This window comes from Hippocampus zosterae, chromosome 2 (genome assembly GCF_025434085.1).
Source record: "Hippocampus zosterae strain Florida chromosome 2, ASM2543408v3, whole genome shotgun sequence".
Taxonomy (NCBI): domain Eukaryota; kingdom Metazoa; phylum Chordata; class Actinopteri; order Syngnathiformes; family Syngnathidae; genus Hippocampus; species Hippocampus zosterae.
Window position 1 is genome coordinate 37619138 of NC_067452.1, and position 23656 is coordinate 37642793.

The window sequence follows — 23656 nt, forward strand, 5'->3', positions numbered from 1 at the left end:
GTCCTGGGAGACTGTGATTCCCAGGAACTTGAAGGTCTCGACGGTTGACACAGGGCAGTTGGATAGTGTGAGGGGCAACTGTGGAGAAGAATCTTTCCTGAAGTCCACGGTCATCTCTACAGTCTTGAGCGTGTTCAGCCCGAGGTTGTGTCGGCTGCACCAGAGCTCCAGCTGCTCCACTTGCTCCATCTGATCTGTTTGTGAAGTTAAAATTGCATTCATTCGTTTTTCCAATCCGCTTTATCCTCACAAGGGTCGCGGGGCAGGGGGGTTGCTGTAGCCTATCCCAGCTGTCTTTGGGCAGTAGGCGGGGGACACCCTGAACCGGTTGCCGGGCACACAGAGACAAACAACCATCCATGCTCACTCTCATACCTAGGGAGGATTTTACGTGTTCAATTTGCCTTTGAGGAAACCGGAGTACCCGGAGAAAACCCACGCAGGCCCGGGGAGAATATGCAAATTCCACATAGGGAGGGCGGAGCTGAGATTGCACCCGGTACCTCTGCACCGTGAGGTCGACGCACTTACACTGGACCACCGGGCCGCCATTAAAATTGCAGCTTTCCAATTTATACTCATTTATAGTATAAATTATAGTTATAGGCAATTTTTTAAAATGTCTGACACGTCTGTCATTTATACAGCCACTCGTGTGGATCGGACAGTACAGAGCACAACAAAATCCAATCTGATTACTTGGAAAGGAAAGCGCCGGCAGTTGAGTGTCAGTATCTGGCATCTCACACCTACCCCGCTGCTCTGATGTCATATTATTTACGTCGTTACGACCATTTGTAGCGCCGCACTTCACGGCGACCGAGCGCCGATTGACTCTTCCAAAACTGAACCATGCCGCCCGACGGAACCACGACTTTGTAAACTATTTGACCTTGCCGCGTAAGGAAGAATCTAAAGTCATGAGAAAGTTGCAGTTTTCGCATGTGAAAAGGTAGCGCAACATCTGCGCATCACAGTGGTTATTACAGAGCTTCCGCTTCATACAGCAGTGTGGGACTGCATTTCATATTCCATAAACGTAATGGTTTCATGTGACTGTGAGCAGATAAATATCGCAGACCTAGCCTGAGGGAGAGAAAAGGGGAAGAGTGGGGGGGGGGGGGGGTGATCCATTGTTTTTATATCATATAATACAGCTTTTGTGCTCCCGCAGAGTGCAAGAGGGCTTTTTCTGGACCCCCTCCGCTAAATCCCTCAGCTATCTTTCAAACTGTGATAGTTACGGAAATTAGCGGTGCAGGAATCCGTAAGCGTCAATCATCGGGGGGTTTATTAGTGTCTTTGTGGGGTTACGGGGGGCATGGCCTTTACATAACCCGCACGGACAACCGCAAGGACACGAAAACAGTCACGACGCATCATGCATATTCAAGGATGGGCTTGTTCACATCCGTGCAGTACGGTGGTCCCGCTACTTACGAACGTCTCTTCATACGAAATTTTCAAGTCACGAATCGTCTCAACAGGAAAATGTAGCCTCTTGTTACGAAAGAAATTTCAAAATACGAAAAAGGTAAAAATACGGTCCGAGTTTCCCGAACGCAACATCCTTCTAGCTGCTCTGCCATTGGCTACTACCGAGCATCATCCTGCCATACCATTGGCTAAGAGGGAGCTCTCCCGAATGTGTCTATGTGTGTAGATAGATCGTTAGGTGTCGATACAGTGTCGTGAGTGTTCCGATGGTTTTATGTAAATGTGAATCACCCAGAAAAAGTGTTCACCAGTCAACTCACGATGCTGACGTTTACCTTGGATATCTTCTAAGGATTGTTATAAGCCGACAAAAGCAAACCTCCTATGGTCAGTTCTTTACAAAACGCTAGGCAAAAAACACTTTTGAGGGAGAACATGAACAAAATAGGGCAAAAAAAACCCATGAGAATGCAGTTAAAAGTTGAATGTTAAAATACCATTGTAATTCTTTTATTTAGTTTTTTACGTTATGCACTAATTTAATTTATTGCGCAATCATCTCATCGTAACATGTATTGGTTACATATTTTGATGCATTTTTATGCTTTTGAAATAATTTATAGCTGAATTTTGGGGGTGGCTTGGAACGAATTAGGCCATTTACATGGAAAACGTTACATATTTTGATGCATTTTCATGCTTTGGAAAACATTTATAGCTGAATTTTGGGAGTGGCTTGGAACGAATTAGGCCATTTACGTGGAAAACGTTACATATTTTGATGCATTTTCATGCTTTGGAAAACATTTATGGCTGAATTTTGGGGGTGGCTTGGAACGAATTAGGCCATTTACATGGAAAACGCGTCTCGACTTCCAAAGTTTTCTCGTGAAGAAATTTCTTCCAAGACCAATTCATTTCGTAAGTAGAGGTTACCACTTCATGCAAAGGGTTCTTTGTACTTAAGACTTACAGCAGTGTCTGGGTTGTTCACGTCATGAACCAAATGGTTGAGTGTGAAACAAATAACCAGAACTGTCATGAAAAATGAGCAGCCATATTGGTGTTGGCGCAGTTGCGCATTTTCAAACCACGCGGCCAGCGGGATTTGCAATGCAATAGAACTTCCCAATATCCACTCTCCATCTTACATGTTGCTGTTTTGCTGGGAATGCGGCGGTGCGGTGCGGTGCGGTGGCGGATAATAAATGGCGGCAGACATGGACATCGATTTCGGTAATAACGCGGAGAGCAGAACAGCAGCAGTGGCAGACGTCAGCCCGAGGTCCATCCATCTATGGAAAAGGACATGCCAGTAATAGGAAAACACCACACACCGTTATGGCCAGAGGCAAAGCACACAGGCAACTTATCACAGCGCTGAACTTTGATGCTTCACCGCATACTGGGGAGGGATCGTATATATAATTCCATTATTTCTTCACAGATGATGAGACACGGGTCGTTTGTGTGTATGTGGCCGTGTAGTATATTGGGATTTATTTGACCTTTGTGAACTTGAGGGGTATCTTTGACACGTCCACACTTTATGCTGACTCGGGGAACGGCGGCTTGCTATCGTGTTACTTATTGAATGATTTTTAATATATCTGTAATAAGCCTCTTTGTATGGCCACCTCAATACATTTTCCCATGGAAATGAATCAGATTGGATCCAAAACGCAGAGTTACCTCGCGTGAGGTATACACATTACATACCGACTGGCCCATTTGGCTCCTGACAACACGCGGACGGATTGTATTGAACCTTTTAAGGTTCCGCTGGATTCTGTTCACTTTGGACTATGTTCAGCCGCCCCATTATTAGTATTATTTTATTTCAATGGTATTAATAGTGTGGCCCGGTAGTCCAGTGGTTAGCACGTCGGCTTCACAGTGCAGAGGTACCGGGTTCGATTCCAGCTCCGGCCTCCCTGTGTGGAGTTTGCATGTTCTACCCGGGCCTGCGTGGGTTTTCTCCGGGTGCTCCGGTTTCCTCCCACATTCCAAAAAACATGCGTGGGCAGGCTGATTGAACACTCTAAATTGTCCCGAGGTGTGAGTGTGAGTGCGAATGGTTGTTCGTTTCTGTGTGCCCTGCGATTGGCTGGCAACCGATTCAGGGTGTCTCCCGCCTACTGCCCGGAGACAGCTGGGATAGGCTCCAGCACCCCCCGCGACCCTAGTGAGGATCAAGCGGCTCGGAAGATGAATGAATGAATGAATGAATGAATGAATATTAATAGTGTAATGCTACACTAGCGTGGATTTAGATCCTTTTTTTTTTTTTAAGACAGTAACAAATTCTTTTTTTTTCGACTCGATAGATTCGAATAAGCCGGTCGTATTAAAATCAACTTGCTGTAATGCTTTTGTCATGATTTGGTTTGGGACCAACAGGTGGCACTGTAGGGCTCCCCCTGCAGTTGCACACCTGTTGGTCGTTATGCAATTATTAGTATAAAAGGACTCCCGGCTTACCGCTCTTTGTCGGTCGGGTCATTGTTTGCTTCTGTCAGGTTTGTTTCAGTCATGTTTCGGTCACTGTTATGTTTTAGCTTTAGTCATGGTTTCGTTTGATACTTTGGATTTGTTTTGTTGTTAGAACTTTTTTTTTTGTTTGGGATTTAGTTTTCTGTGTTTTATCAATGTGCTCCTCCCTCCTGCCTGCTTTTCGGGGTCCACCACCAACTCGCAACGTGACAGAAAGAATGGGTCAGCTATGAAGGTAATTATATGTAAACTTATTTTTCAATGTTATCATTTTTTTAATTGCATTACTCGTACCTCAAAGAGCTTTGACAAAGAATTTGCCAAGCTGATGTAACCACAGTTGTTTTGGATTGTGACGTATTAACAGCTTTTTTTTTGTGCGGTTGGAGAGTTTGGTGTGAACAGACTTTGATGTGGACCACAAGCGCTGATGGTGTGCTGACAGCGTGACCAACCATTGATCAATTTACATATTTTTTAAGTGTGTTAAATCATTGACTGAACGTGATTTTGGTGGGGTACTTTTTCATTCCCTGAAAAGTAGTGATTTTTGAAGATGCAAGGATTCCAGCCGACAACGACAACATCCGTTGTATTTTGGTTGGCACGGACATATTTGATGTGCTGTAAAATGTTATTGCAGTCATCATTTCATAAGATCACCGCTCTTCCCTTTTGCTTGGCTTCCTTGATGGGAAAAGCTGCTGGCGAGAATTGTTTCTTTTATTATACTGCCACACGGTGCAGAATTCCAAGTCCGTGAGAATTCCCAGAAAGCCCACCAACTGGTAAAATATTCAGTCAATCTTTTTCAACGATGAAATTGTTCTTAATATTTCAGTTTCTTATTTCACATTCTACATATTCACGCATGGCGGCCCGGTAGTCCAGTGGTTAGCATGTCGGCTTCACAGTGCAGAGGTACCGGGTTCGATTCCAGCTCCGGCCTCCCTGTGTGGAGTTTGCATGTTCTCCCCGGGCCTGCGTGGGTTTTCTCCGGGTGCTCCGGTTTCCTCCCACATTCCAAAAACATGCGTGGCAGACTGATTGAACACTCTAAATTGTCCCTAGGTATGAGTGTGAGTGCGAATGGTTGTTCGTTTCTGTGTGCCCTGCGATTGGCTGGCAACCGATTCAGGGTGTCCCCCGCCTACTGCCCGGAGACAGCTGGGATAGGCTCCAGCACCCCCCGCGACCCTAGTGAGGATCAAGCGGTTAGGAAGACGAACGAACATATTCACGCTCACGTAATGCACGCTTCCTTTGCTGAACTCAGACGGAGAAAAAAGAAGGGGATGGGGAAGCGGTGAATGGGTGGGTGGGGGGCAATGGGGTAAAATGTTGAAAATTTTGACTGCCAATAATAATTGGAAGTGAGCCTAAAGAATCTAATCTTGTAGTGGGAACACTTGTAGGACAATGTTTCTGGACATGGGCCTGGAAAACACACACACACACACACACACACACACACACACACACACAGTGACCTCCTTAAAAATAAAAAAGGAGAGATGCAAGGCCAGATGCTCCAAGTTTCTGGCCGCTGCCTTTTCATCTTTGTGTTTCTGAATACTCCATGTCTGGCCAGGAACTCCTGTGAGCTCCTTGTTGTCCAAAGCAGGTGCCAGAAGTGATTTGTCAATAACTCTGAGGAGGAAGCCAGTGGTTGGACTCAAAATTCCAACGCCAAGACCTGCCTTGGTTCCACTTGGCTCTTGTTTAAAGGTCCACCACAGAAATGCCAGCTCCTCTCTCGCTCTCTCTCTCTCTCAAAGTCTCACACACAGCTGTTGGACATCATACTCCAGTATCAATGTTGTATTTCCGCGGTGGTTCTTCTAAAGAGGGAAGAAATAAGCTTTTGCCTGGTGGCAAGAATAAAAGCTTGATCTTTGGGTGCGCTCGTATTTTCAGTATGGAGGGGGGAGAGCAGGTATGGCAAGTCGTTTTTGTGGCTTTAACAAGCGTGGCTGCGAGGGAAGTGACTTTTCTTTTTTTCCCCGTCTACATGCGTCGCCTGTGGGCATGTCAAGGAATTTTCTCTCCGACAAATCTGTGGTTTGCGAGTTATTCCTATTTTTAATACCGTTTCTTACCAAGGGATGGTTTCCCAAAGTTTAGAAACGGCCACGTTACTTTCTTTCCATGTGGTCATTCAATGACGTTTGGGGGTGGGGGGGGGGGGGGGGGGGGGGATCACAATGGCATCTCTGAAGTCGCATGCCAAAGAGGTTGCAAAATTCTCAGGAAAAAAAAAAAAGAAGAGCGGTCAAACCATCGTCACACATGACGTCACGTGAGAATACATTGTACCTCATCGAAACTCACTTCAAGCAGCCTTTTTGAGGGATTAGAAAATCCCCGAAGAGATTGAACGCATCGCGTTTGACGCCATCGGATCCAGGCTGCAAGCCCGTCGTCGCCATCCAAGTCACTCTGATTCTCTTCTTTAGCACCCTCGTTTGGACAAACGAGGAGGCGGGGCTACAGCTCCCATTTGCAAGGCCCATGTCACATGACCTCGCTTTGTACCAGCCACATTCTGCGCCGAATCCAGCCAACCTCCACCGGTTGGCGGGGGCGCGCTTCTTCCCCAAGTTCCGAGACTGCAGTCGGAGTGAGCCCCCTCTTGTTCAAGCAGAAGATATTTATTGAATTAGCCTTCGCTGTGTTTTTCCAAGCAAAAGGGTCCAGTAGCATAACAATGGAGAAAGCTTGACATTATTTCTTCCCGTCTGCTGCGGTGCTCCAAAGTAACCCAGACACTCGTTTGTTTCCCAAGAATGTGGAATTCCACCTCCGTTTCCCTTTTTTTTTTTTTTTTGCCAGCCGCTACTCGAAACCTCCTCAAACACCTGCCGTTTATTTTCCTCCCATGTTGTTTTCTCAGTTCGTCCGCACGCTCCCTTCTCTTTGCTCACCTCTGAACCCAGATGAGTATTTTCTCCGATATCTCCCGTGACACCTTGTTCCTCCTTTTTGGGGGAGAATCTTGTCAGTGCTGGTATGTTTATCCGAGGGATGGCGGTTTTCAATAAACCCGGCCTCACGTTCGCACCTCCTCGCACACAAACAGACACGCCGGCCCTGGTAATTAATCCAAACACACAGGATCTCACGTGTGTTAGGCAGAAGTAACCTGTAGGAAAATAATCGGGGGTGGAGAATGCGCGTTTGAAGCAAAGTGCGAGTTTGCCAACGTGTACTTTGGGTGGGAAAAAGGCAGCAAAGTGAGCCGAGGACAAACACGCGATTCTGCAGACCGCAGCGGCCGTAAACTGATAGCGGGCGCGAGTATATCCCCCTTACCTTGCCAAACATGCGTGAGGAATATGCTGGAAATGCTCAAAAAGAAAGTTCAAAGGTCACCAAAAGGAAAATGGGCAAACGATCCTCAGTATGAGTTTGTTTGGATTTATTATTATTTTTATTTTTTTTTATCTGGAATGATGTATCACCCTCAGGAAGGGAGGCTCATCCAGGTGATTTCTGGATTAAAGGGGCACCAAGATGTCATTTTCACACGATCTGAATTCTCCTTTGTCCTTCTCTCAATGAGCTGCTGGCTCATCAATATAATTCCACTCAATCGGCTCCTTTAGCCATTCATTCATTCAATCATTCATCTTCTGAGCCGCTTGATCCTCACTAGGGTCGCGGGGGGTGCTGGAGCCTATCCCAGCTGTCTTCGGGCAGTAGGCGGGGGACACCCTGAACGTGTTGCCAGCCAATCGCAGGGCACACAGAAACGAACAACCATTCGCACTCACACTCACACCTAGGGACAATTTAGAGTGTTCAATCAGCCTGCCACGCATGTTTTTGGAATGTGGGAGGAAACCGGAGCACCCGGAGAAAACCCACGCAGGCCCGGGGAGAACATGCAAACTCCACACAGGGAGGCCGGAGCTGGAATTGAACCCGGTACCTCTGCACTGTGAAGCCGACGTGCTAACCACTGGGCTGCCGGGCCGCCTTCCTTTAGCCAATTGAGTGGGATTATATTGATTTAAGTTCCCCTTAAACTGTGACGGTCTTTGGCCAAGTTGAACCAAAAGTACTGTACAATATTTTCATTTGCTAGCGCAATTTTGCTGGCCACAGCGGAGCGGCTTCAAGAAACTGCCATGCAAAAACCCAAACCTGAGGTGATTCTCCATATCAGTCTGTCGCGACAATCGCCTGTCTGCGGTCGAACTGTGAACGTCTTTCGACTTCACTCACCAAGCGCAAGCGTTCAGCTTGGGTCAGCACATGTATCCTTGCGTCCGTGCAGACGATAGGTAGCGGCCAGTGACTGTGTCACTCACATTTCACTGCTGCGGATGCTATTTTTAGCTTTCGTTTTCGTTTTTTTTGAGCAGCTGGTTTAACTGTTGACACTTTGACAGCTGTAGGAGCCGAGATTGCACGAAAACGCTGTGCGCCGAGCTCGCTGGCGAAAGAAGAGTGGACGGTGAAAGTAGCCATTCAAAGAGGAAGGGTTGAGATGATTTTCAAATTCAAACATGACGATGAGACAAAGCATAGGAATTCCGAAGAAGCATTCATTCATTCATTCATCTTCCGAGCCGCTTGATCCTCACGAGGGTCGCGGGGGACACCCTGAATCGGTTGCCAGCCAATCGCAGGGCACACAGAAACGAACAACCATTTGCACTCACACTCACACCTAGGGACAATTTAGAGCGTTCAATCAGCCTGCCACGCATGTTTTTGGAATATGGGAGGAAACCGGAGCACCCGGAGAAAACCCACGCAGGCCCGGGGAGAACATGCAAACTCCACACAGGGAGGCCGGAGCTGGAAACGAACCCGGTACGTCAAAATTCAGAGATAAGACGCATCCCAGAGGGAAAAAAAATCTTACACTTCCCTAAATCACGGGGGGGGGGGGTGAAATATCGCATTTCTTAATAACCCAAATAATACCCTCCAAAATCTGAACATCTCCTTCGCCTTTCTTGCGCATGTCCTCCCTACTTTCATAATGTATGGCTTGCCTCCTTGCTGTGAGTGCTGCCAGGTTTCCCCTCATAGCATCGTCTTAGCATGTGAGAACTCTGTCAAAGTCTGCATGGATGTTGTTTGCGCGAGGCATGCGGAGCAGGCCGCAAGGTGGGCTTTGCAGGAGAGGATGTGGCGGTCCTATAACTGTGACTTGCATAAGTGAGGAAATGAATAAGTGGAGTGCTGGATGAAGCGGCGTCTATGTTGGGACTGCTCATTTTAACGCGGAAAATAAACCATATACACAGCAAATTGGTTAAAAAAAATACAGTATGTCATTCCATTTATTCACCAACGCTTATACCGCCCATGGTCATGGTGACCTTCAGGCATGGTGTTTGTTTTTTGGTGTGTTTTTTTGGTTGATTTGTGTTTTACTTTTTTACTTTTTTAATCAGAAGAGAATCAGAAGATGTTGTCTGTGGGGGGGGGGGGGCATTACTGTATTTCACAACGTCAAGCCTAATGATTATATATAGTCAAGAGAATGTAAAAAAGTAAAAAAAATAATAATAATCTATCCGGGCGGCCGTGTCAACCAGCACTGGCCCAGAAATCATCGGCTGTTTGGAAAATGTACATTCATTCATTCATTCATCTTCCTAACCGCTTGATCCTCACTAGGGTCGCGGGGTTTGCTGGAGCCTATCCCAGCTGTCTCCGGGCAGTAGGCGGGGGACACCCTGAATCGGTTGCCAGCCAATCGCAGGGCACACAGAGACGAAACAACCATTCACACTCACACCTAGGGACAATTTAGAGTGTTCAATCAGCCTGCCATGCATATTTTTGGAATGTGGGAGGAAACCGGAGCACCCGGAGAAAACCCACGCAGGCCCGGGGAGAACATGCAAACTCCACACAGGGAGGCCGGAGCTGGAATTGAACCCGGTACCTCTGCACTGTGAAGCCGACGTGCTAACCACTGGGCTACCGGGCCGCCTGGAAAATGTACATATTTTTCCCAAAATCCCTGATGGCTCGCGGTTGCATCACCCCCCCCCCCCCCCCCCCACACACACACACACACACTCACGCACACACAGGGACCTCCTGTCCTTCAAAAAAAATTATCAGGCTTGCGTACTGTATAGCAGTCTGGTCTGCGTGGTGCAATTCTGGGGCCAAGTAAATCTGTCATTTCAGCCTTTGATTTTTTTTGTTTTCTTTCGTTCTCTCTCTCTCTCTCTCTCTCTCTCCTCTCTCTCTCTCTCTCTCTCTCTCTCTCCTCTCTCTCTCTCTCTCTCTCTCTCTCTGTCCATAGCCCCAACACACACACACACACACACACAAAGTTGCAGCTGGAAGGAATTAAACTTGACCCCCCCCTGAAACCCCCCCCCCACACACCGACACACACACACTCACACACAGAGAAATGATAAGGTCCATAGTGCGCCCCCCCGTGATTGGGTAGCCATTTATTTCAGCCATTAACAGCGGATCTTGTGGCCCCGGGGCTAATAGCCGAGCAGACTGGGAACCGTTAGTGTTTAGATGAAAGACTGTTCCCAGAGTTTAGCTACTGTCGCCACAATTGGATTGTTCACCCGTGTCAATTCATTGTGACTACGTCCTGATTGAACGAACGTAAACTCACTCTGCGTAGTCTTCATGCAGATATTCCTTGCGTGTGCGCAGTATGTATGCCTTGAGTCTCGGTGCCCCTCTACAAACATGTCAGCATAATCAGAGTGGCGTCCCGGCTGCCTGACAGATCTGCAGGCTTCAGTAACAAACTCTCTGGTTATTTGGGTGGCGATCATTGTTGTCATGTCTCACCTATCAGTCAAATCAGTGATGCCAAGGAAGGGGATCTGTGCTCACGTGAATTTTTTTTTTTAACATGTGAGGACGTAGGACGGTAGTCCAGTGGTTAGCACGTCGGCTTCACAGTGCAGAGGGTTCGATTCCGGCTCCGACCTCTCTGTGTGGAGTTTGCATGTTCTCCCCGGGCCTGCGGTGGGTTTTCTCCGGGTGCTCCGGTTTCCTCCACATTCCAAAAACATTTGTGGCAGGATAACAGAACACTCTAAATTGTCCCTAGGTGTGAGTGTGGGCGTGGATGGTTGTTGGTCTCTGTGTGCCCCTGCGATTGGCTGTCAACTGATTCAGGGTGTCCCCCGCCTACTGCCCGGAGACGGCTGGGATAGGCTCCAGCACCCCCCCGCGACCCTAGTGAGGCTCAAGCGGTTCGGAAAATGGATGGAATGGATGGAGGACGTAGCATGTTGAAGTGCATGCAAATATTTGCATTGTATAGCATTAGGATGGGACTGTTCCGATTTAGCCCAAACGTGTTAGATGTGGAGTTTACTTCCCCGAACCTTTACTTTAAAATGTACAATTGTGCAAACTGTTTCTATAAAGTACATATTAAGGATGAAATTATTCAGGAATGTGCATGGAAAATGGTTTGCCAAGATTGGAGTTATTATGGTCAAAACGCTTGCTAACAATGAGCTGGATTGAAGGGGGTATGAAAGGACAAGCGAGCGGCAAGAAGTTCTCATGGCCAATCCTTCCTGTGTGGTGCCTTGTCTCTGCATTTATTTGCTCTTCCATTCATTTCAAGGCTTCATCTTGGCGCGATGAATAGTAATTGTCCAAATATAAACCAACGAGTACAAACCCAGTCGATATATTTCAGCCAGATAGTTACAGTATGTCTGCAGAAATTAAATCATACCCATGATGAACGGAGAGACCCAGCCTTGAACCGGCCTTGGATATCCGAAAGGGGACAAATGAAGAGAAGTTTTTTTGGGGGTTGGCGGGGGGATAAAGTCATGTGTCTGTTTGGCCCTGGGTAACCACCTGAAAGGGGCATCCACGTCCCCTTCCCTCCGACGCCCAGCCCGTCAATCCAAAAATTTCAGTGAGCACCCAAATGTCTTACACACGACCTTGTTTATCAACCAGCAATACTTGCCCCTGCCCCACGCCATGTTTGTTTCTCAAGGTGCACCAAACCATTTCAAGGGGCATTCGTTTTGGACCCTTGGGCATACAGCACTAGACGGCTGATGTATATCGACAGAGACTGGACAATTCTTCTTTCTGCCACCCGAAAACAATTCCAACCCCCTCTCCCCACCTCAATTCTCAATTGTTTTTTTTTTTTTCAGGAGCATCAGCTGGTTGCTCCTAAATTGATCAATACGCTCTCCCTCTGTTAGAAGAGCTGTCAGTTTTGCGCGTTATTATTGGCATTCATTTAAATCAATTTTAACGTGATCAAAAAATTTTATCAGTAAATATTTGCATTTTCCACATCGAAAACGGATCCATGTTTCCATGTTGATGAGAGCATTAAAACGGGACAAAATAGGACAAAAAAAATATAGAAAAGGAAATTCATAAACGATGAAAAATGCGTGAGTAATCACGATTAATTATGAGTTAATTTGAGTTGATTATGACAGTTGGATTTTTATCGTTTCAGATATATATATATATAAAAAACGATTGCTGTCAAACGATTAAAATTAATCGGATTAAAAATCCAACTGTCAAATTAACTCATAATTAATCGTGATATATATATATATATATATATATATATATATATATATATATATTGCGCGTCGTCCCGCACGCGGTCTGTCCTTCCGTCTGTCCCTTTTCAAAACGTACCTACTTCACCGCGCCGCTGCGCTCCGCCACTGCGCCGCTCAGGCAGTGGCTCACTACGATCGCGCGGGCATCTTAGCGAAAAAATGTTGTCTACCCACAAGCATTGCAATGAAATTGTTAGTTATTTAGTAGAGCTAAACATCTCTTTATTTTCGCGATAAGCAATGAAGATGAACAAAAAGTTGAACCAAGCAACAACACTTTTGTGGGCCGAAGGCCCACCTTACCAGCCTTCTGCAGGAACTAGCTGATGAACCAGCTAGTATATATATATATATATATATATATATAGAGAGAGAGAGAGAGAGAGAGAGAGAGAGAGAGAGAGAGAGAGATAGATCGATACTGTATTTATGCCTGTGTAATTTTCGTACAAAATGCAGCGATATTGTGGCAGCAACAGGTGCAATAACGTTGTCATGAGTGTTTAAACAGTTGGACAATAAATAGACTCCACTAATATAGCCAACCGTACACACACACACACACACATGCACGCGCTTGGGTCCACTCGTTCTTCTCCCAAGGGCCCTGTGGTGTCCTTTGTCTCCCAACGGCTGCTGCCGCAACTGCGGGGTCGTGGGGTCTCCAAGATAAGAGCACAGGGTATTCTAAAGGGAAGCTTGACTTTCTGAGCACAGGAAGGAGGTCTGAATACCCATGGAGCAAAGGAGTATCGCGGGGAGTGAAGTCGATTTGAAACTCCAAACCATCTGCGCATCTGATAAGAGAGGACCAAATTGAAACAAGCGTAACAGAGTAGGTTTAGCGGCGACAGTGCTCGGAGATGAGGGAGGGAAAGTTATGCAGCATAAAACTGCTCCCGGTCACACAATTTGCCAATGTGTGAATTATCAACCATAGAAATCATGCACCTAGCATGAAACTTTGAGAGTACCATTAGAAACAACCCCAAAAGATCGACTGAAATGCACGGCGCCCATTGACGTACCGAGCGCTCATGACAGATGAAGTGTGTGAGACCTCAGGTACCTCTGCGTGCAACTATTGATTTTCACTATCCACACAATGCCGCTGATTCATAGAGTGGCAGCACGTCGGCTTCACAGTGCGGAGGTACCGGGTTCGATTCCAGCTCCGGCCTCCCTGTGTGGAGTTTGCATGTTCTCCCCGGGCCTGCGTGGGTTTTCTCCGGGTGCTCCGGTTTCCTCCCACATTCCAAAAACATGCGTGGCAGGCTGATTGAACACTCTAAATTGTCCCTAGGTGTGAGTGTGAGTGTGAATGGTTGTTCGTTTCTGTGTGCCCTGCGATTGGCTGGCAACCGATTCAGGGTGTCCCCCGCTTACTGCCCGAGGACAGCTGGGATAGGCTCCAGCACCCCCCGCGACCCTAGTGAGGATCAAGCGGCTCGGAAGATGAATGAATGAATGAATGAATGAATGAATGTATTGTATTGTATTGTATTGTATTGTATTCCCTTGAGAGTAAGCTTCATCTAGTGGATGCATAACGCAACTGCAGCCACTATTGTAGCTCCTATCCTATGCGCTTTGTAATGTGGTGCGCCCTGTATGGGAAAATAGTTCTAAAATAGGCCATTCGTTGAAGGTGCGCCTCATACTCTGAAGCGCCTTACAGTGTGGAAGATACGATCATTATTTCTACTTTGTCAAGTTAATTTGTCCATCTTAAAAATGTTGGTGGTGGACGAATCGCTCATTGGGTAAAACTGCTGACTTGAGACTATAGGCTCGTGTTTTGAATTTCCTGCTTCTTTTTAGCTTTAACATATCAGTATTGCTTGTTTTGCCGCTTGCTTGATGCAAATCCTCAACCCAATGTGCTATGTGGAATAATGAATCCACTCTTGGCTCGGTCCTTTTTTGGACCCAACATCGGGTTCCCGGGTTACTTTTGAGAACACGGACGTTTTAGCAGTGCATGATTTGTGCTGTTGTGCCATCCAACATTCGTGTTGGTCTTTAGGTATTTTATTGTAGGTATAAAAGTCTATAATTAAAGTGATCTTTGGGAGAAAGGAGTAACTGACCTCTTTGATCAACTGTGGGTCGAATAAAAGAAAAATCGCTGAATGAATTCATTGTTTGGCTTCTTCGATCTGTTATTGGAATAGTAAAACTGACCTGGCATCACGATGCTAGTCTTGTATTAGGATAGAATAATTTTGCCTAGCGCAGTTGAGCCGTCATGGTGGTCTGCTCGGACTTGATGCAACTTCCCTTAGCTCATTAAATTATTTGAAACCAAATCAGCATCGAGTCATTTGTCCTCAACTGCTTCAAGAACGGGCGGCCCGGTAGTCCAGTGGTTAGCACGTCGGCTTCACAGTGCAGAGGTACTGGGTTCGATTCCAGCTCCGGCCTCCCTGTGTGGAGTTTGCATGTTCTCCCCGGGCCTGCGTGGGTTTTCTCCGGGTGCTCCGGTTTCCTCCCACATTCCAAAAATATGCATGGCAGGCTGATTGGACGCTCTAAATTGTCGCTAGGTGAGTGTGAGCGTGGATGGTTGTTCGTCTCTGTGTGCCCTGCAATTGGCTGGCAACCGATTCAGGGTGTCCCCCGCCTACTGCCCGAAGACAGCTGGGATAGGCTCCAGCACCCCCCGCGACCCTAGTGAGGATCAAGCGGCTCGGAAGATGAATGAATGAATGCTTCAAGAACTAGCGCTTCCACGCAATCGATAGTCAACTAATCGATGATCACACCCCCCCCCCCCCGCCCCCAGCTTACTGAGCTTTATGGCAACTTCGACGGCATTTTAATCAAAATAAAACATCATCATGTCGCCCATATCGAGTGGTGATGCATTCCATATCTGTTGCTGTGTGCCAGTTGGACCCAAAAGAGAAGATTTTTAGTCGTCGTTAAAATACTGACCGATCTATGGGTCCGTTTGGCCACTCAGTTGGAAAAAGTTGATTTTTGGAAAGGTTAAAAGAGATCTTTTCCTCCTGCGGAGTGCTGTTTGCTTATGAAGATGATGTGCGCTGCGAATGAGCAGAATTAGTGGAAAGTGTTGAAAAGCACAGCAAAGTTGGAATGTTTGCTTTTGTGAATGAGATGAGATGTCTGACTCCCATCGTGGAGCCCAATTTGCTCCTTAGCCTCAATGTGTCTTTGTGAGTGGACACACGCATTCGGGAGACACACAGCAACACACATCCTGCGGATGAGCTCCCATTTCACACACTTTGCGAGCATCACTTACCTTGGCACTTAGAGCCATCAACGATTGGAATACACTCACCAAAAAAAAACACACAGAAACACATTCAAGCACACACAGCACCGTCATTCATCCGTGTATCTCTATCTAAACTTTTTTTTTTTTTTTCCTGGAGCCATGTCCTCAAATGGAATTAAGATCTTTTGGCTTTAAAATGGAAAGACGTTGGATTTAGATGTTTTCAAAGCATGCCTCTGTTAGGGGGCGGCCCGGTAGTCCAGTGGTTAGCACGTCGGCTTCACAGTGCAGAGGTACCGGGTTCGATTCCAGCTCCGGCCTCCCTGTGTGGAGTTTGCATGTTCTCCCCGGGCCTGCGTGGGTTTTCTCCGGGTGCTCCGGTTTCCTCCCACATTCCAAAAACATGCATGGCAGGCTGATTGAACACTCTAAATTGTCCCTAGGTATGAGTGTGAGTGCGAATGGTTGTTCGTCTCTGTGTGCCCTGCGATTGGCTGGCAACCGATTCAGGGTGTCCCGGATAGGCCCGGAGACAGCTGGGATAGGCTCCAGCACCCCCCGCGACCCTAGTGAGGATCAAGCGGTTAGGAAGATGAATGAATGAATGCCCCTGTTAGGTCTCACTGAACGTTTTATTAACGCTCTTGACTCAGGTTGAGGTCTGAATTAAAGCGGGGGGGGGGGGGGGGCTCTATGTATAGACTCACGTTAGAAAATATGACATCATCGGACAGACTGTAACCCGAATACCTTGTTTCACAAATTTGACACATGTGTGTGTGTTTTCAGGGTATGTTTATTAATCAATAGACTTATATTGGAATATTGGAACAGGGTTTTTTTTTGGCCATTTTTGTCAAATTTCAATGACATTGTGAAACGAATTTAACATATACAGTCAGCTCGAAAAAAACAACCGCAAATGCTGGAATATACATGGCAGACCAGGAAATGGCGACGTGGTCCAACTTCTTTACCACTCCTTGAGTGATATAGCGCAAACACTGCCACACTGCTCTATTCTTGCACTTGGCCAGACGGAACATTTAAGAGATGCAACATGCCCTCTGTTTTTACAGTTTATCTTTTTTTTTTAACCATTTAGACAGAAGTGGGAAAGCTGCCCTCTAGTGGTTAGCGCGCCGACCTCACCGTGCAGAGGTCGCGGGTTCGATCCCGGCTCCGGCCTTCCTGTGTAGGAGTTTGCATGTTCTCCCCGGGCCTGCGTGGGTTTTCTCCGGGTACTCCGGTTTCCTCCCGCATTCCAAAAACACGCACGGCAAGCTAAATTGAACACTCTAAATTGTCCCTAGGTGTGAGTGTGGGCGTGGATGGTTGTTCGTCTCTGTGTGCCCTGCGATTGGCTGGCAACCGGTTCAGGGTGTCCCCCGCCTACTGCCCCAAGACGGCTGGGATAGGCTCCAGAGTCCCCAGTGACGACAAGACGACTAGATGGATAGATGACCCGTAAAGTTTTGTGTTTTTTGTTATTGTAAAGTGTCCTTGTCTTGAAAGGCGCTTATAAATAAAATGTATTATTATTATTATTATTATTATTACATTTACACCCAACAGTCCCTTTCTCTCTCTCTCTCACACACACACACACACACACACACACACACACACACACACACACACACACACACACACACACACACACACACACAGGGACATCACAGGTCATGATCCAAATGACGTTTTCTCAGATCAGCAAACCCACGCTCAAAAGTCAGCCATTAACGTCAAGATGTAACATCAATAATCTCATTTAGTTGCGCAGTCAACCAACCATGCTCACCTATACCCAAACATACACAAGACCCCTCAGCCCCCCCAACACCCCCACCCATATTCTTATCTGTGTCTTCAGGATATGCCAGGCATTCAATAAAAACAATTTTTTGCACCATTGATCCCACAGCAGCCATTTGTCCTTGCTGCTTTTCTCTTCTTGGTCCGCTTCAGTGAGGAAAAGGCGTGCGTCTGGAGGCTTTATTGTGAGATGATAAAGTAAATGTTAGGAGAGGGTTGCGTTCTCCAAAGGGCAACAGGGCAACAACCGTGACGATGCATGCTGGGATGAAATGAATTGCCAGAGGAAAAAAACACACACACACACACACACACACACACACACACACAAATGTATTCTACAACATGCGTGTGTGTTCATTAGGATGAGTGTGTGTGCATATCTGTTCATTTCCTAGCAAAGCCTCAGACACTCAGCGGGTGCCACTCTCCCATTGCTGCACCGCATTGCCGCAGATCAATATCGCTGGCCGCCTCAACAATACACTGACTCTGTAATCATTCCCGCAGTCCCTCCATCAGCCAAGATGTTGTTTATCCCGTGATAGCTTTAATTGCCACGCATATGAGTAGCCTTTCTTCGGGGTGCTACCCCTTTTGGGTGAAGCTAATGGGTAATAGCACAGAGGGCCCCGTGCAACTGAGCTAATTTGGCACGCGTGGACCACTCGGTTTAGCATAAAGCCCTTATCAATCTTTTTTTGTTTGTTTGTTTTTTGCGTGTGTGTGTGTGTGTTATTTTCTTTGTCGCGTTCCTTCTTCTAAAACTATTGAGCATTAGCCCACACCATAGCCATGTGGTTTCATTTAGGCTGCAGCTAATGAGTTACCTCAGTGCTTTCCGTGTTCGGGCTTTTTAATTAGCGGCGTGGTGCTAAGTATCCCCTCATGGTGCCTTCGCCGCCACCGTTTCTTGTCATCCATCAGCTGATTCTTTTGTTTGCCCCTCATTTGCATCTATGCGCCAACCCCAAATTAGCAAGCGGCCCCCCTAATTGCCATGTGTGGGCAAGTAAATGGATGGTGGCATGGTGGGTTGAGGTGCAGTCAACATGTTTACCTCCTAAATACCCCGCAGGACCTCTGAGCTCCAGCACACGGGGAGGTCGTTGTGAATATGACTCTCTGGGCCGAAAAAGATCCATTGTGCTGTTTGCAATGATGAGGATAACTAACAATACACGTTAAGACAGGTACGCCGACCAGAAAAGGTACACAAAAGCAGTTACCGTGAATAAATATCATTCATGAATGAGTACCTAACTGCATATGGCTTTAAAACGCGGCCAAAAACAAAACCCGCAAGGAAGCGGTTCCAAATTAAAAGCTCAAAATGATGCTAATGGTGGCCCGGTAGTCCAGTGGTTAGCACGTCGGCTTCACAGTGCAGAGGTACCGGGTTCGATTCCGGCTCCGGCCTCCCTGTGTGGAGTTTGCATGTTCTCCCTGGGTGGGTTTTCTCCGGGTGCTCCGGTTTCCTCCCGCATTCCAAAAACATGCGTGGCAGGCTGATTGAACACTCTGAATTGTCCCTAAGTGTGAGTGTGAGTGGTTGTTCGTTTCTGTGTGCCCTGCGATTGGCTGGCAACCGATTCAGGGTGTCCCCCGCCTACTGCCCGAAGACAGCTGGGATAGGCTCCAGCACCCCCCGCCACCCTAGTGAGGATCAAGCGGCTCGGAAGATGGATGGATGGATGGATGGATGATGCTAATGCCTTCCAAGTGTTGTAGTGATGAACTGCAACGACGTACGTAGGCATCCTCTGTGCTATTGATCAAGCCCAGTTAGATTCCATCCTTGCGTGTGCGTTGATTTATTTTCCCAATCCAAACATGGATTTCATTGAGTCGATGTTCAATCAAAGCAGCTTCCCGGACACAGAAGACATTTTATCAGAGCCTGTGAAAAGGCTTTGAATTTGTCATTTCATCGTATTGACAATTCAAAGAAACAGATCAGTGTATATTTCCTCCCGCTTTTGAACACTAGATGCCTTTACAGCAAATACTGTACTGTGAGCTTGCCACGGGAGGGAAATTATCAAATGGGTGCTATAGTGTCACCGCTTGTCCTGACTCGATTCATCAGTCTCACCATGTGAGCTTTATAATAGTGATTGCTCCTGATGTTGATTGGCCAATTATTGCTGATTGTGTTCCTTTATGTGGAAGCATTCTCCATCAACTGGAAGTCAAATCATACCTTCAATTCTAATGTGAGCACTAGGAGGGTATAACCACTCCAAACGTCCCTTTTTTCACCCATTTTTTTTCTTCCCTTTGGTCAAGAAGTAACTTTTAAAGACAGAATTATTCAGGAAATAACAGCGTACATGCCATTGTTTCTTATCGCTGGGATTGTCATGGATTTTTTTAGACCCTGACAGCAGTTTGAGGTTTCACGAGAAAGGGTAGGGCTTTGCCTCTGTCTGTATTTTGTCAAAACCCTTATTGAGTCTATAGAAATGCTTCTTTCATCATGAGCTACAAGATCAGTTCACTTCCACGCTAATCCAGTTGCTAAACGGTCATCTGCGTTACGCTTCCACCGCACAATGTCCTTCCCCCATGTATAAAAAGAGTCCGGTCATGTTGAGACTGTAAGCGTTGCATTTTCAAAAAAATGACAGGCACTGGTTGGATTGGCCCATGATCCAAGATGGTTGTGATCACTCCCACAGTGGCGCAAACCTCCTTCTCTCAGAGCCACCGATCTGCACTCATATGTAAATTGGCAGAATTGATAAAATTACAAAATTTCGCCGGTCCGTCATTGGTCAACGAGCTGGTCACCCGTGCCTCATAGTCAGTCCGTCATTGTTTCAAGCCAAACCACATCAATTGATCTAATTCCCCCCCCCCCTGCCCCCAAGAGGGCAAGGAATATATATATATATATATTAATTATGAGTTAATTTGAGTTCATTATGACAGTTGGATTTTTAATCAGATTAATTTTAATCGTTTGACAGCTTTTTATATATATATATAGAGAGAGAGAGAGAGAGAGAGAGAGAGAGAGAGAGAGAGAGAGAGAGAGAGAGAGAGAGAGAGAGAGAGAGAGAGAGAGAGAGAGAGAGAGAGAGAGAGAGAGAGAGAGAGACAGAAGAGAAGAAAATCTTTATTTGTATTACAATGGAGTATTTCCCAATTTACAGCAGCAAAATTATGAAAGGGAGAAGTAGGAGAACAAAAAGCATATAAATCAATATTCATTCATTCATTCATTCATCTTCCTAACCGCTTGATCCTCACTAGGGTCGCGGGGGGTGCTGGAGCCTATCCCAGCTGTCTCCGGGCAGTAGGCGGGGGACACCCTGAATCGGTTGCCAGCCAATCGCAGGGCACACAGACAACCATCCACGCTCACACTCACACCTAGGGACAATTTAGAGTGTTCAATCAGCCTGCCATGCATATTTTTGGAATGTGGGAGGAAACCGGAGCACCCAGAGAAAACCCACGCAGGCCCGGGGAGAACATGCAAACTCCACACAGGGAGGCCGGAGCTGGAATCGAACCCGGTACCTCTGCACTGTGAAGCCGACGTGCTAACCACTGGACTACCGGGCCGCCCATAAATCAATATAAATTATAAAATATAAAAAGTATATAAATAAATAGAAATGATCAAATATCAATATAAGCATATTAAAAATGGGTCAGTGGGGGGTGAGTCCAGGTTTTTAGGTCTGTCTATTCAATAGCCTGACAGCAAAAACCTTCAGAAATGACCACTGGTCCAGGATGACCATGCTGCACTGGAGTCGGCAATATTTTTGCACATCATATGTTGCTGTCGAGTGATAACTACATCGCATCCTGTTTTCGTCAGACAGCCGGTTGACGTTGCACAACAGCGATTTCAGTTGAATGCAATTCACCATGAATATCACAAGGCAAGCAGCAAGCCATTGTCTCCACTCGGTGAAATGGCTCTGAGTGCAGTTTACTGGCGGCAGCAAGTCCAACCGCATACAAGCGCGTGATGTCTGAATGCGTGTTTGCGTGTCTGAGAAAGAGATGAGCCGTGAAGAATAGGATGTTATCTGACATGCTTGTCGCAATAATAAGGCAATATGTTGTCGCCCCCTCAGTCATCCTCCTTCCCCATCATTTTGCAAGAGTGAGTGAGAGAAAAAGAGCGAGAGAGAGCTGACCAATATGTGTGTGATTGATGACACTGCCACTGGTGTGTGTAAACACTGGCAGCCCAGTTATCTCTTGCGTGACATGGAGGAGAAGGCTTGTGTCAACAGCTGCTCCTCCTCTTCATTTATCACTCCTGTCGGCAGGCCCCACCCTCCTAACGCGTTTTTTTCCACCTCACAAACTAAGACTTTAGTGTGCGCATATGACTTCAGATTAATTATTAATGAATGAGTGATCGATCTCTTTTTTGTACCGGGGGGGGGATAAGACTCAAGGTTTCTATTGTTCACACAAGAGCAACCGTTACATTGCTATATATACAATACAATACAATACATGCTGATTTATATAGCAGCTGTAACAAAGCGCTTTACAAAACAGTTAACATAAAGTAAAATAATAAACACAACACATAACATAAAACACGGACAGTCGTGCAGTCCTAACCACTTTTCCGTCACACGCTTTGTTGTTTGAAGCGGTTTGAGATGAAAGAGGAGAGAATCAAAGTGTCCTTTAAGCAGTGGATCAGAGACATTGTGCTCAAAATGTGCACACGTCGGCTACAAGCTAAGTTTCAAAGTCAACAAGAAGCTGTAGCATCCATTGACGAAAAAAGAGATTGGTTCACTTCTCCTGTCAAACGTAATCCGCTTCAAACTCCAAGCCGCGACTCCCGGTTCCAAATACGCATCGGCGCTCTTCGCCAACACTCCTCTCTCCTCATCCTCAACTTCAGCGGCCATCCATCCAGCCGCACCAACGCCGACTGTCCAACAGCGCTGACATAGCCACTGAACAAATCGGGGTTGTGAAAAATGCTGCCCATTACTGGCGCAAAAAACACAAGCGGCCCAGGTCTGTCCAGCACCGACAGCCAATGGCGCCGACATTCCTCCCAATCAAAATCTGTGCTGGTACAGGCGTGCTGCCGAGAAGGCGCAACCACCAAGTACAGATACTGCTCCTTTGACGAATGTCGTGGCCAAAAAGCGCTGATGTTACAGATGTTATCATGTCAAACTTAACTCAGTCAGTACCAGCCAATTCTGGACCAAGTCTGAAAAGACGTTTAAAAACGTCTTTGGGAGTGAATGAGTTAAGAATCTGCCCGATGCTAAGTGATTTTGTCATCAAGTCAAATCCCAAACAAGCTAATATTGTAATCACTGTAATTATAGTTGTTATATTCATCAACGGGCCTCGTTACAAACTTTGAAGTGGTTCATACAATCAACAGGAGAAAAAAAAACACCAGTATGCTAATACACTCGCTTAGCTGTTAGCTTCACTTCGTGGGGCCGTTATCCAGCCCCTGCCCGATATATCCTGTCATCCATTAAAGGGTGGATTGATAGCCATCAGCCAGGTCCTGGACCCACTGACACACTCTTCACGTGAGTTCTAACACAAACCACATGGCTGAAGGCTTTTTCAACGCGCACATTCTAATACTCTGAGCCTGTCCTATCATTTCCTCCCTCCCTCACTTAGGGGAAGAGGAGATGAGCGTTCTCAATTAAAGCTTGACTGCGCTGGCCTCCGCAGGCAGGTCATCAAGCAGGATCCATCACATACACATCGGGGCCCTCCAAGAGTCTGAGTTGGGCTGTGTGTTTAATTCTCCCGTCAAAAAGAAAGCACCGAAAAATGAAGTACAGGACGTCAAGGCAAGGAAGTCATTTCGCATGGCGAGATGTGCCGGCTAAAAGTGTCACGAAAGCCGGGCTTTGACCGAGAAGGTGTGAGCCGGGGCTCTCAATAGCTGTATTGTGTTCACACTTGAACGCGGGCCAGAACCCGGAGCAATAACAAAGTGGAGAAAGGGAGCGTGGAGAAGTGTGGAAATGAAACAATGGTTTACACAACAGTGAAATGGCCCGTTTCCTTCTCACTGGCACTTGGGAATGAGCAAAGCTCTATTAGGCCTTCTGTGCTGGCT

General features: G+C 46.6%; 1 protein-coding gene and 1 long non-coding RNA gene across 11 annotated transcripts in view; both read left to right on the forward strand.

The window, feature by feature from the left end:
* Window positions 1-23656, forward strand: part of prdm16 (PR domain containing 16) — a 219485-nt gene that overhangs the window by 159401 nt on the left and 36428 nt on the right. The window lies entirely within an intron of this gene.
* Window positions 15298-17395, forward strand: LOC127596631 (uncharacterized). Its single transcript, XR_007961521.1, has 2 exons — window positions 15298-16190; window positions 17061-17395. It is a non-coding gene; the product is annotated as an uncharacterized LOC127596631 (long non-coding RNA).